Source organism: Ambystoma mexicanum, chromosome 10, assembly GCF_040938575.1.
Source record: "Ambystoma mexicanum isolate Mex_15411 chromosome 10, UKY_AmexF1_1, whole genome shotgun sequence".
Lineage (NCBI taxonomy): Eukaryota > Metazoa > Chordata > Amphibia > Caudata > Ambystomatidae > Ambystoma > Ambystoma mexicanum.
This window is the reverse complement of record NC_090932.1, coordinates 1,550,820,775-1,550,833,791: the sequence shown is the minus strand read 5'-3', so window position 1 is coordinate 1,550,833,791 and position 13,017 is coordinate 1,550,820,775. Positions and strand designations below refer to the sequence as shown.

General features: G+C 46.2%; 1 non-coding gene across 1 annotated transcript; it reads right to left on the bottom strand.

Annotated features, from left to right (window-relative positions):
• Positions 1-590: 590 nt before the first annotated feature.
• On the bottom strand, positions 591-730 carry LOC138496259 (U4 spliceosomal RNA). Its single transcript, XR_011277788.1, has one exon. It is a non-coding gene; the product is annotated as a U4 spliceosomal RNA (small nuclear RNA).
• Between the last annotated feature and the right edge of the window lie 12,287 nt (positions 731-13,017).

Below are 13,017 nucleotides of genomic sequence, written 5' to 3'. Positions count from 1 at the left end.
ACCTTTATCATTTGCAGATCTGCCTGAGCGCCTGCGGACCAATTCCGTTGGTGACGGTGCGCGATACAAATACCTTTAACATTTAACATATACAATGTTTGGCGCATTGGGAAGATGCATTTTTTAAAACAATTTCCATGTGTTACCCTACAAAACCAAATGTAAATTGTGTGGATTCTGACACAAATTTTCACAGAAAGCATGCTGTAGAATGTACCATTTTAACCCATTATTTAAAAAATAATGTCTCTAGTAGTGGCACTTCCATCCCTGGAAGCACATGTGGGCTACATTTTTTCGCTTCTGCATTTTCGTTGGGAAAATGTACTCCCCGCCAATTAAAATCGTCACCAGTCATGGCTGGTCAATGTCGTGTTCAGAGCACAATTAATAGCGCTCCCCTAATTTCACCTTTTATCAACTATTAACTATAAAAAGGAGATGTTCGACACTGAACGAGCTCAATTGAAATCCTTAATTGGCAAACATATCGTGCATTAAGGTTGTTTTGAATATGGATAGGCAGCGTTCAAATTCTGTCATGAGCAACCCAGATATAATACATCTATTTTTGTACTTTGAAAGGTCAGTCTCCGTGGAGACTGTCAAAAATTACCAAGTCGACTATATTTCAAGTCACCTTGGCGGGGTATTGGGTAAAGTTTTCAATAAGCAATAATCGCGCCTCGGTTAAACCTCATTGGCTACGATACTGCCACTGCGCAAAGCTACCGAACACTATGCAATTTACCCAACCGATCATAACTACCACCTATGTAAGAGAGTGTGACAAACATGCTCATCTTCAAAATTACAATTGCGGAAGTATTATATAGAGAAGATTATGACACGCATTAAAAACGCTCCTCGGTTATTTATTTTGTCTCTCTGGCTCGGAGCAGACAGCGCCGGGAGTTGTGGGAACGAGCATACTAAATTTGCATGCCGCGTACTTCTATACGGCAATTGAAGAAGGACTAGGCCATGCCCACTCGCCTGCGAGCCCTCCCGGAACTGGGAGCGTCTCGTGCAGGAACCGTTGCTACCTGCGCTCTCCTGATGTCAATCTTCACACGTTCTCATGGAAGCGCCGGCATTTTAGATCCATGCTATCCCACACCGGTCACTGGTGCGTCGCCATTTTCTTACATCGTGGCCGTGATCCCATGAGGCCCAGGACTCCGACTGCTGGGCATTCCCCCCCGGAAACCTGTGTTTTTTTATCTATGTTCCTCCTTTAATTGTTAAACCTGTGTTTTTTATGGCATGTTCCTCCTATATGACGGATAGTTCTTTTTACAGCGCTGGATGGAGCAGGAGCCACTCGGTTACGCTGCCATCTTCCTTGGCATCAAGCTACACACGTGGGGTGCCCAGCATGACAAAGTGTCACTACTGCTGCACTACACTTGTAAGGATGCTATACCAGTGGCTATTACTAGAGGGCGTTTCACAAACTTAACCAGGCACCAGCGGTACAGCGATGCAATACCAGTGGCTGTTAATAGAGGGCGTTGCACAAGCTTAACCATGCAGCACACGTACAATGGTGCAATACCACTGGCTGTTAATAGAGAGGCGTTGTACAAGCTTAACCATGCAGCATATGTACAATTGTGCAATACCACTGGCTGTTAATAGAGGACGTTGCACAAACGTAACCAGGCAGTACACGTACAACGATGCAATACCACTGGCTGTTAATAGAGGGCGTTGCACAAACGTAACCAGGCAGCACACGTACAACGATGCAATACCACTGGCTGTTAATAGAGGGCGTTGCACAAGCTTAACCATGCAGCACACGTACAACGATGCAATACCACGGGCTGTTAATAGAGGGCGTTGCACAAGATTAACAGGAGGCGATGGAATGGCTTTCCCTGGTATAATCCTGATAACTGCTGAGAGAAAGCGAGCGTGGTCTTATTAGAAACCTGTTCCTTCTCTGATAGCGTTAAGCATCCGGGCCTAGTGCACGCAAAGACTGGTGAATGTAAACATTTAAATACACTGTGCCACCAGTCACTCAAGTCTTAGGAGTGCCCTGGCCCGGTTAGATCCGTGTAAGCAGGGGTGGACTGGCCTATAGGGAACTCTGGAGATTTCCCGGTGGGCCTCTGCACCCTGGGCCTCTTTTGTGTGGCATTTCCAAATTTTCTCATAGGAAAAGCATTAGGCTTGCTGAAAATGTGTCATATGGGGCCACTTTGAACATTATTTCCAGGGCCTCTTTTGGTCCCTAGTAATTATTTCCAGGGCCTCTTTTAGTTCCCAGTCCAGCCCTGCGTGTAAGTATCCATGCAATGTCGTGCTTGGCTCGCCACTTATAGATGTCCATTGCCCCACCTTTACACCACATGCTCATTTGGACCCCAGGTCCCCTTCCCTCTCATCCTCATCCCCATGCATCTTTCTGTAATGTTCTTACTGCCCCTGGTTCCCGCCATCACTTGTTTTTTGTTGCATGCACAGTGTGCTCAAATGTGTTCTTCCTCCCTCTTCTCTAGCCCCCTAGGACTGGGCCATACAATTGTCTCGTGCACCAATGAAAAAGTGGCCCAGAGTTGCAAATGGCTAGTCATCCCATTTGTAACCAAAGGGGAGTTTAAAAAAAATAAAGTGTGATGCATATTGTGGTTTTTAAAGAATATTTATTCAGCAACACTGATCAAAACTACTAGTCTCAGAGTGAATTAACTCGTCAAAATGGACGAAATTTGCCAGAAAAGTGGCCCACACCAAAATTGTGTGTTTTTGGTTCGGCCCTGGGCCTATTGCCCTACAGGCCAGTCCGAGCCTGGCAATTAGTAGACATGCCTTGATTCTGGTTCTGCAAAATAGGTATAGGATTTAGCTGAGATGATGATGTTGTCTTTTTAAGAAAAGAACAAAAGGAATGTTATCACTGGTTTTCTCAAGCATTTACACAAAACATTACATGCAACAAACACCAGAAACCCTACATAAGTATCATTTTCTGTAAAGTTGTGAATTGATAGGGTTTGAGGGCCACTTTTTTTGAGGTGAGGGGCGGGCCACTTTTGTTTTAGGTGCCCAGGCCTATTTCTTGTCCCAGTCCGACCCTGTCCATCATAGAAATAGGGCAAGGTAGGCGTTTTGATCTTTTTTTTTTTTTTTATAAAACCCTTGAATCATGAGTCACAATCGTCTGAAACCTTCTTCTGGTTGCCACACCACTTAGATCACATATGTCATTCATTATATATGCGTTATTGTGGATATGCTTTTGTCTACAATATATTTTCTTAATGAAAGAAAACAAAGTGTTCTCATCAACACAGTTGGAGAGTAACTCTTTTTGAGATGTCCGATTTTGTTGGCAAGATGCCAACATTGTTTTGAGTCATTAGTAGCCAGTGTTTTGATCATTGACTGCCATTTCGATTTTTTTAATTGATGTCCTGTACCTTTTAACCAAGTTCACCTAAGTACTTTTGATAGAGCAGAAGACAATGTGTAGTTCGTTAATCAGTGTTTGAATTGAGTAAAGCTCAAATATTTTAATTTTTCTCAATTTTAATCTGTCTGAGGTATTAATACAGTACATTTTCAGTTCAAATTAATGTGAATACACATTTGACTGATTATTAATTTTATTATGTACATTACGTTGTATAAGGTCATTTTGATCCCATGTACAATAAATGTTATAAAAACAATTCAGATCTGATCTTCCATTGTGTTAGGTAGAATCCTGTGCAGTTCCCTTGGGGAGCAATACAGAAGATTAAGACTACAGGTATGAGCAATAAACCCCCTTTGGTATCAGTCTGTACCACAAAGATTTAGTTGGTAGCTGTGGCTAAGCAGTCAGACTTATCTCAAGAGGGAGACGAGCAGTTTTCAGGGTTTACACAATAGGACTACACTACTATGGCACAAGGAAACACTGACCAAAGATTTGTATTAAAAAGAATATATATATTTATTTTACACACTTCTAGTTCAACACATTAACCACAGTTATTAAAGCAAGTTAAAAAGCAGTCAAGAAAAGTATACACAACTCCCTGGTTAAATTGTAGACAAGTTTGAGCAAGAGTGAAAACTGAGCAAAACGGCACAGTGAAAACCAAACACAAATGGCACTCTATCAATTTCTCACAAGGGAGGGAAAGAACAAGTTATACAGGAATATACTCTTAGGCACCCTAGCAACATTTCCCAAGAAGATTGTGAACAAGTTTAGGCAAGCGGTACTTTAGCATGTATAATACTGAGGTGAAAACCGAGCAAAATGGCATTTCACAAGTTTTAAAAGTGGGATGGAAAAGGTGGTTATAAGAGTAAGGTGCACCAACACATTTCTAGGTGAGAAGCAATCTAGAGAAGGCAGTTGTAACAGATTTAACCAGAGTCAATAGGGCTGTGCCAGAGTCAGTGGTACAGGGCAAAGAGCCTAGGAGCAAAATGTTCTTGTAGATGCAGTGAAGTCTTTGTTAAACGATTTGAAAGGGTGGTTGCAGAAGGCGAAAGACAATGTTAGACGATAGGGGTGGCCAACCCAGCAGGTAGGTAAAGGATTTAAAACACCTTTAGCAGTACCAAACGAAAAGGGAGGCCTGGCGGAACAAAGTACTTTAAAATGTAGACGAGGCTCCTGTGGTGGCGGTTGTTCCTGGCAGTTCCTGCAGTTTGGGAGATCCAGCAGAGGAAGAGAGACTCTCGTCGTGGAGGAAGGTTCAAGTTACTGCACTGCCCAGGGATGAAACCAGCCGCGGTGCTGCCAAACGAAATAAAAGGTACGCTCCTTTAAATCGCGGTCTGAGTGGACGCTGCCTGGCTATCCGGTCTCCGAGTGCAGGGCACTGGTGATTCGACCAAGGCAGGTCCGGGAAGGCGATTGGCAAACTGGTTGGCCCCACCAGCTCAAGGGAAGAAGGCTCTTACAGATGAAGATCTTCTCTCGTTGTGTGGAGAAAAGTGGTGAGACGCTGCAGCAGGGCTTCACCGGTGGTTCAGTTGGTGCAGGTGTCTTTGGCTTCGCTCCTCTTCGGCTTCTTAGTTCCAGTGGCGACGTCTTGCTCTTCCAGTCCTCAAGACCACGCTTTTATGCAAAAAGATCCCCATCATACAGCCTAGCTGTCACTCACACAGTGGAGTGGTCATCCTGGCGGGAGACCCTCCATCCTATCAGGGCAGAGTGTGACATGGGTTGCTGAGGCATCCCTGTCCAGGGGGCCTACTCCCCCTCCCACACAATGGGTCCACCCCAGACTCAGTGACGCCGAAAGGAGGGCTTCTTTGCAGAAGCCCGCTAAAAGGACGAACAAAGGATCCCCGACCTGGGTTAGGATCTTAGAGAAAGACACGAGAAAGAATTTATATAAAAGTTCTGGCAAATAAAACCTACCGGAGTAAAGTTAATACAAAAATAAACCAGCGGTATGTTAGAGGCTGTCAGTAAATGTGGTAGCCTCGAACAATGGGAAAAACCCATAGGGAAATATTTGCGGTCGAATATTTTTGGTAGTAACCACTGCCACCAGGCAGAAACTTTTGAGAGAGGGACTGTACGGTACCCTCTCGTAAATGAACATAGGGGAAAAACTATTAACCCTTGCCAGTACCTCCATAGTAAGAAGGGTTGTACTTGTTCTGTTCATAAAGAGTGACTAGTAAAGTCATTGGGGACTTTACATGCCCTGGGAGACAGTAGTCAGTCCCAGGGTATGGAGTCTATGTTTGGGCGTCGCTACGACACCCCGGTGTCACTGCACGGAGGGTGCTGTGTAACACATGTGGATAAAGATGGTTCCGATTAGGGTGAGATAAACCCCATAGACATTAAACACAAAAAATAGCCTAGAACACACATAACAAATATGCCTAAGAGTGGGAAAAAGAGTCTCACTCTTAGCAGGAGAAAAAAACAAACCCTTCAAATCCAGCAAAGCTGCTGGGGGACTCTATAGGTAAGGGAAATTAGCCATAGAATGAGAATTCTCCCTAACACATTGGAAGGAGTGGGTCCTTAATACTGACTCTAGTATTGCAACGTAAACACCTTATACAGTCAGCGATGAGCGCATGGTTGATATGATTTACCTTATTACTGTTTATGCAAGCTGTACATCGTTTCCTGATAGGGCCACAATGCCAAGTGAATTCATATATCCAACATGATATCTCTACAGGCTAGTTTGAAAATACTGAATGCAATTTAATCGAACTTGATGATAAGAGTATTCTTCCTTGTATTAGTCCTTGGCAGGAGAGTGAACTAGGTGGGCTTTAGCAAAAAGGGGAGGAAAGTAAGGGTTTGGAACCCAAACAAGATAAGTGTCTGGAACCCAAAGCAAAACAAGATAAGGGCCTGGGACCTTGAAGCAAGTACCAGAGGGAGTTGCCCTGAAGACAGTGGCAGAGATAAGTGCACTGGCCACCAGGGAAGTGTGTGGGACCCTGTCAATCACAGACAGTGTGGAAGAGGAAACCACTGGTGAGCTAAAACGAGCCTGGGACCCCAACAAAGAGACATTAAAGCAGATAGGAAATCATGCTCACCATAGTGGCAGGGATACGTTCATTAATCACAAGAGAAGGATCTGTGATCCTAAGAAGATTTGGGACATTGTTGACAGCAAGTTACAAAGGCAAAGCGTGGATCAGTCTGAAAGCACCAAATATCAAGTAATACCAGGAGAAGGGAGTCATGCTCCTGGTAACAAGGTGGAAGTAGAGAGGCTTTGTGTGTCAGGAACTGACCAAGAGAAGGGAGGCATTTTCTTGGTCCTGAAATGGAAGTCAGGTTGGTGACACCAGGGGAAGAGAGTCATTCCCCCTGGTTCTACTGGAACGTGTACAGAATCACACCAGGAGAAGGGAGCCATTCTCCTGGAGAGAACATTGTAGAAAGACTGTTTTGAAACCTGCATATCAGGGGAAGGGAGTCATTCTCTCTGGTGTTTATACTTGAAGGAACATTTTGGCTAAGCAACAATCCAGAAGCAGGAGAAAGGAGCAACTCTCCTTAAAGATGGAACTTTATGTTAGTTTACTCTTTCGTTTTAGCGTGTGAGGGATAGAAGTAGGTTTTTGATGCAGGACAATGGTTTATACTTTGACGGACATCTTGACAGACGCTTTTAGTGTTAGTTTTGAGGCAGGGAAACCCCTCTTAGAATTTAGGGATAGCGAGAACCTCTTTTCCATTGTCCCAAATAAAAGTCTATAGCCAAAATCATGCCACCTTTGTGTCAGTCTCCTTCTTCGACACCTTTACAGTGCATACAGTTTCATGATGAAACCAAGTACCAGGGTGTGGAGGTAATTTGTGTGGAATGATCTACCCCGCTCACATTCAAATTCGGCAAAAAGATAAGGATTTCAAGGTTCCCCCACCTGCCTTACCACACATGCTCTCTTCAGACCTGATGTTTGTTGATGGCTGTAGCACAAGCCTCCTTCTGCAAATTATATCATAGGTCTAGGAGCAAGTTATTGTCTATATCAACAGACTCCAATGACTTCTTGTTACTTTCCACCACATTCCCACAATCTTTATTGAATATTATATTGAATAGTCAGTAATTGTTTCCTTCGTAGACGCCTGTGTAGAAGCTTTCAGCGTTTAATTCCTCAGCCATCGAAGTACCTTTGCTGCGCAGATTGTGTGGCATTAAATAAAAAATGTATGGTCTTTAATGAGAAAGGCAGAAGAAATTAGAAATAAACACCCCTCCTGCCTACGCTGAGACCATGGCCTGTGGAATGCAGCCTGCAGCTATACTTTGCAGCTTATTTTGTGCATGCATGGTGTGATGAATACCTCAATGTAGTCACTTCTACCCAGGTGGGGCACCCTTCCCATGGGGCCAGGGATGTGAGGTCGGTACCCAATAGGTCTCCTGGGGGTGGTAATCAGGGCATACAAACTGACAAAGGACTCTCCTCGAAGTCTGTCCTGCCCCAGAGCAGCTTCCCGCCAGGGAGCAGAGCACCGTGGAGAGGTCCAGGAACTGACCCGAATGCCTGGAGCAGAGAGGTGGAGAATGACAAGCCGGGGAAGAACCACGACTTAACGGATTGTCTGATTGTAGGAGAAACCGGCGTCCAGTGGCAGAACCGGAGTCACTCAAGAGGTCCAGGCGAGACCAGACGCCCGGAGACAAGCCAGTGTGGTGGAGCCGTCGAGAACCGTAAGAAGACCGTGAGAGCTCAGGGGAAGCCACAGAAGTTTGCTGGTGTTGCAGAGGACCAGAACCCTCACAGACCAAGTACAAATATACACTGAGAGGGACCAGCAAGGCACAGGGAGACCCCAGAGGCTGTGGTTGGGAAGACATGCAGAGCCATCTTCCTTGTCCCAGTGGGACCGAAGAAAGAGACAAGTTGGGAATGGAGGGGATTAAAGAGCACCCCAAAGAGACTAAAAGGGAGGCCTGGCAGGATAGAGAACCAGGCCTAGTTAAAAGATATTTCAGATCTCAAAGAGGGGTCAAGGACCCAAACGAATTGAGAGAGACCAGTTGACGAAGGGGGTTAAAGAGCACCCCAAAGAGACAGAAAGAGAGGCCAGGCAGGAGAGTGAACCCGGCCTAGTTAAGAGACACTGCAAATCTAAAAGAGGGGGCAAGGACCCGAACATCAAGAGAGACCAGTTGAGAATGGAGAGAAAATGCCAGCAGTAAAAACCCTTCACACCAATATCACTCAGGCTTTCAAAAAGACCCAAGAACATCTAATTCATGCCAAAGACAAGCAAAAACAATTTGCCGACCAACAGAGGAAAAAGGCCCCAGACTATCAAGTAGGGGACAAGGTTTGGCTAGCCGCCAGGTTTATACCCATCAAAGGAACCCAAACCTTTCAACCCAGGTACTTAGGACCCTACACCATCAAGGCGATTATTAATCCAGCGGCCGACAAATTAGATTTACCATCCAACCTACACATCCACCCGGTATTTCATGTGTCCCTTTTAAAACCAATGCAGCCTGGTACAACGATTGGAACACCACCAAAACCCATTCTTGTTGACGGAGAACCAGAATTCGAACTTAAAGGCATACTGGACTCTAAGTATTCAAGGGGGAAGCTATACTATCTAATTGATTGGAAAGGATTTGGACCCCAAGATAGATCCTGGGAACCCTGTGAAAACGTTCATGCGCCACGTCTGATCAAAAACTATCATCGAAATCTCCCAACTAAACCCGGGCCGGACAGGAGGAACACCTTGAGAGGGGCTTTGGGGGGAGTGCTGTCATGACCCCCATCCAGAAGACCTCCTGGCAAGCCCATGGACCAGGAAGGGTCTCCACTAAAACCAGGCATCCTTGGCCTAGGCCTTCTTGGGGCCAGTCCTGGCGCCTTTTGCACCAGGCTCATACTTTATAAAGGACTTGTATTGGGAACTACTTTATTTCAGTGTCAATCAACATGGAACCAAGCTATGCGGTATAGTATTTTTGGGTGTGGTACCATAGGAACTATTTTACCTGGACTACTTTCTTGAAGCTATTTAAACCACACCCGACTGGGATAACACGCTTCGCGTTACTTTGCAATTCTCCAACGTGACACTCACCGGGTTCAGCTGCACCCGTGAACCTCGGAAGAGCAGCATCTGTAAAGGAGAAAAAGGACATCGTTAGCAGCAGCAACTTACCTGTAATTTCTTTGTTATCTGTCCACGGCTCTTGAGATCAGCATCCTGGAACCAGCACTCCTCCCGAACCGACGGATCTACAAAAAAGAAAGAAACAAGGCATTAGACATTTTTACAATTTAATGAACGGTGCCGCTCCTCGACCAGCATCGCCTCAGGAATTACATGCACCGGGTGAGCACCGCGACCTGTGGGAAGACAAGACAACAGGTTAGCAAGAGGCAAGGCATCATAGCGCTGCGTTTAGCGCCTACTCACCGCATCAAGGTGCTCTAAAAACGCCATTACTTACAGGCGAGACCCAATTCAGTCTATGCCACATATTGGGCTTCCGCGCACCTAAGGAAGAGAAAAGACATTAGTGTCATGGTTCACACTAAAGGCTCCATGGATCTGATGCCCCCCCTAACCCCCCCAGTCAGCGACTCCCATAAGGGCTTTTCAAGCCCCCCAGAGCCTCTTGGACTCAGTCCTGGCACCGTTTGGTTTGCGCCAGGCTCATAATATGGGATAAATCATGTGGAACTATTTGCCCAGTCTAGCCAGGCTGAGCCTTTCTGTTTCCTCAGGGTGTGGCTGAGGGACTATTTTATTCAAAGAACAGAGTGTGCTAAAGGGACTACTTTACCTGGGACTACTTGCAAGGCTATTTAAGCCACGCCCTGCATACAGAACATGCTTTGCATTATTCTGCACTCCTGCAGCGTAATGCTCGCCGTGTCTGTTCTGTTCCTGAACTTCTACAGCCACGCCCGTCCAGGACTTCATCCATCGGTACCTGGAAAGGAAAAAGACAGAGGAAAAACAGGTCAGCACAACGGCTAAGCCTTACCTGCAGCATCCTTCCATCGGTTGCTTCTTCAGCTTCTTCAGCCGCTCCCGGGCCTTCGCACCGGCTGAAGGGGACGGTCTTCGTTCTGGCTGTAAGAGTCCTCTCGGGTTCAGCATCCTTCCGGAGCATCTTCGGAGCGGTTCCTCCATTCTTCATTCCAGCGCTGCGCCGCCTCTGCAAAAGAAGAAGAGTGACAGGTTAGTCACGCACGGAAAGGAAAAACAATACTTTAGACTTACAGCGCTTCATTCTTGCGCTTCCACTCACCTGCAGGACATCTGCTCGGCGCTCTAAGTCCATTTGAACCCTCATGAAAAATCCATTCGAAGTCGCGCCTGAAAGTATAGACAAAGACACTGATTTAAAGGAGTTGGAGCAAATAAAAGACTCAAAGACTTTATACCAAGCAGTCATTGGCATAGAGACTTACTTGTTTGACCAAGCTCTCCAAGACTCAGCAATCGCTCATCGGATCAGTGAAGTAACTCGATCCTGGAAAGACTGTGTTATTCGCGCCCCTGCTAGATTGCAGGACAGAGAGCCTACCTTACAAAACTTCAAGGTGAGAGCAAGCGGAGAAGGGCATCAGGTGGTGGCGGAGGTGGGTCCAACTCAACTCCCTCCCCAGTCGCTTATACCTTATTTTGACCTTGCAGACCAAAGCCTCGGGAGGGTGATAACAAGGGAGAAGCCGCAGCGACATCACCAATCACGCAGCACCACGCCAGCGCAGACATCATTCGTGCAGCCACGTGCTACGCCCCCGTGGAGACCAGGTGAGCGTGACAATTAGTTAAACCAAAAAGGCATGCAAGGACAATAATATAGCACAGCAATAAGACCTACCTGAAAGACTCAAAGCGGGCTGGCATCAGTGAAGTAACTCGATCGCAAACGCCCACAAAGCACAACGCGCCCCTGCCAAGAAGGCAGGACGGATAACACACCTGCATTAAAAACAAGGTGAGGAGAGGTCCAGTGAGGCCGCGGGTATATGGGGTGGTGGGAGACTGTTTACCCCAGTTGCCCAGTCTTGAACATTGCCCACCTGTATTCCAGGCAGAACCCTCCTGCTGGTCACACATGGGAACCGCAGAGAAGGATACCTGAGTCCCAACTGCTGGGTGGCTTCCCCGTGGAACCAGGTGAGCGTAACAGAGATTTAATGTAAATTATCGCTCTTCGCAAATGATAAATTGGGTTATTTCATGGACATACAGCACTCGCTCCCAGCGCGGATGGAACAAATCTTGGTATACAGCTACCTCTCGGGTCTTAAAATTAATGTGGAAAAGTCATGTATTATGCCCATTCAAAAAGGAAGCTCTCACTTGGACTCGGAGCGGAGATATCTGGGAATGAGTGTGGAACACGAGTACATACAATATCTCGGTATTCGTGTTACCGGGTTACTGGGAGAGATCGTTACAGCTAATTATGATCCCTATCTTGAGAAGTTGAAATCGGATTTAAAAAGATGGGACCCTCTAGTATTAATCTGGTACAGATGCATGACCTCAGTAAAGATGAATATGCTCCCCCGACTCCTCTATCTGTTTGCGGCTATACTGAGTCAACTCCCGGAGAGATTTTTTGTTGATCTACTGGGGGAACTTTGTCGATTTATTTGACAAAATAAAATGCAGAGGGTGAAAATGGTGACTGTTACACTTCCAAGAGACAGGGCGGGTTTGGATTTCCTGATATTCAATTGTACCATAAGGTTGCCCATCTATGAGTAATGCTCTAGCACATGAAAGATTAAATGAGGACCTATTGGACCTATTTGGAGGATTTGGAGGCTCACCCTCTAAAGGTGAGGGACTATCTCTGGTCCCCGCTCAAATCCATCCTGGGGAAACTTAGAACTCACCCCACATTGGACGTTCTCTGGTCGGTCTGGCGTGACAGTGGGACTAACCAAATGTTTTCATCATGGCCCTCACCGCTGTCTTTGGTATGTGGCCCCCCATTCAACCTTGCGACCCAGGTATTGAGATTCTCACAGAGGTGGTCAGACGGGGGCCTGGATAGGGTGGTTCAGTTATTGAAGGAGGGGGCATTCTTAGATCTGTAGACTATCAGGGAGGGGTTGGGGAAGGATTACATTTTGGTTTTTGAGTACATTAGGGTAAAAGGTATACTGTCTGATTCGAAGAGGGAGGGTCGGTGGTAAGGGAGCGTACTAGCTTTGAAAATGTCCTACACTTGTCACCTACAAGGAAGGGTATTTAATCTAAATTATATGGAGCTATGAACCTAGCGTCCCTGATGGGAAGACAAGCGTTTCAGAGGTACTGGGTGGACCTAATGGGGGAGGAGACATCGGAGGAAGAATGGGCGAAAATGTATAACGTCACCTTCCACGGCACTCTGTTCACCTCCACGATGGAACACAACTATAAAATGCTGATGGGCTGGCACAGAGATCCCCTGAAAAATTCTAGGATGTTTCCGGGGGCCTGTGCTCAAGGGGATGAGGCCAAGTGGGTTGCCTCTCTCATATGTGGTGGTGGTGCCCTAAGGTACGGGTTTTTTCCGGGGGCCT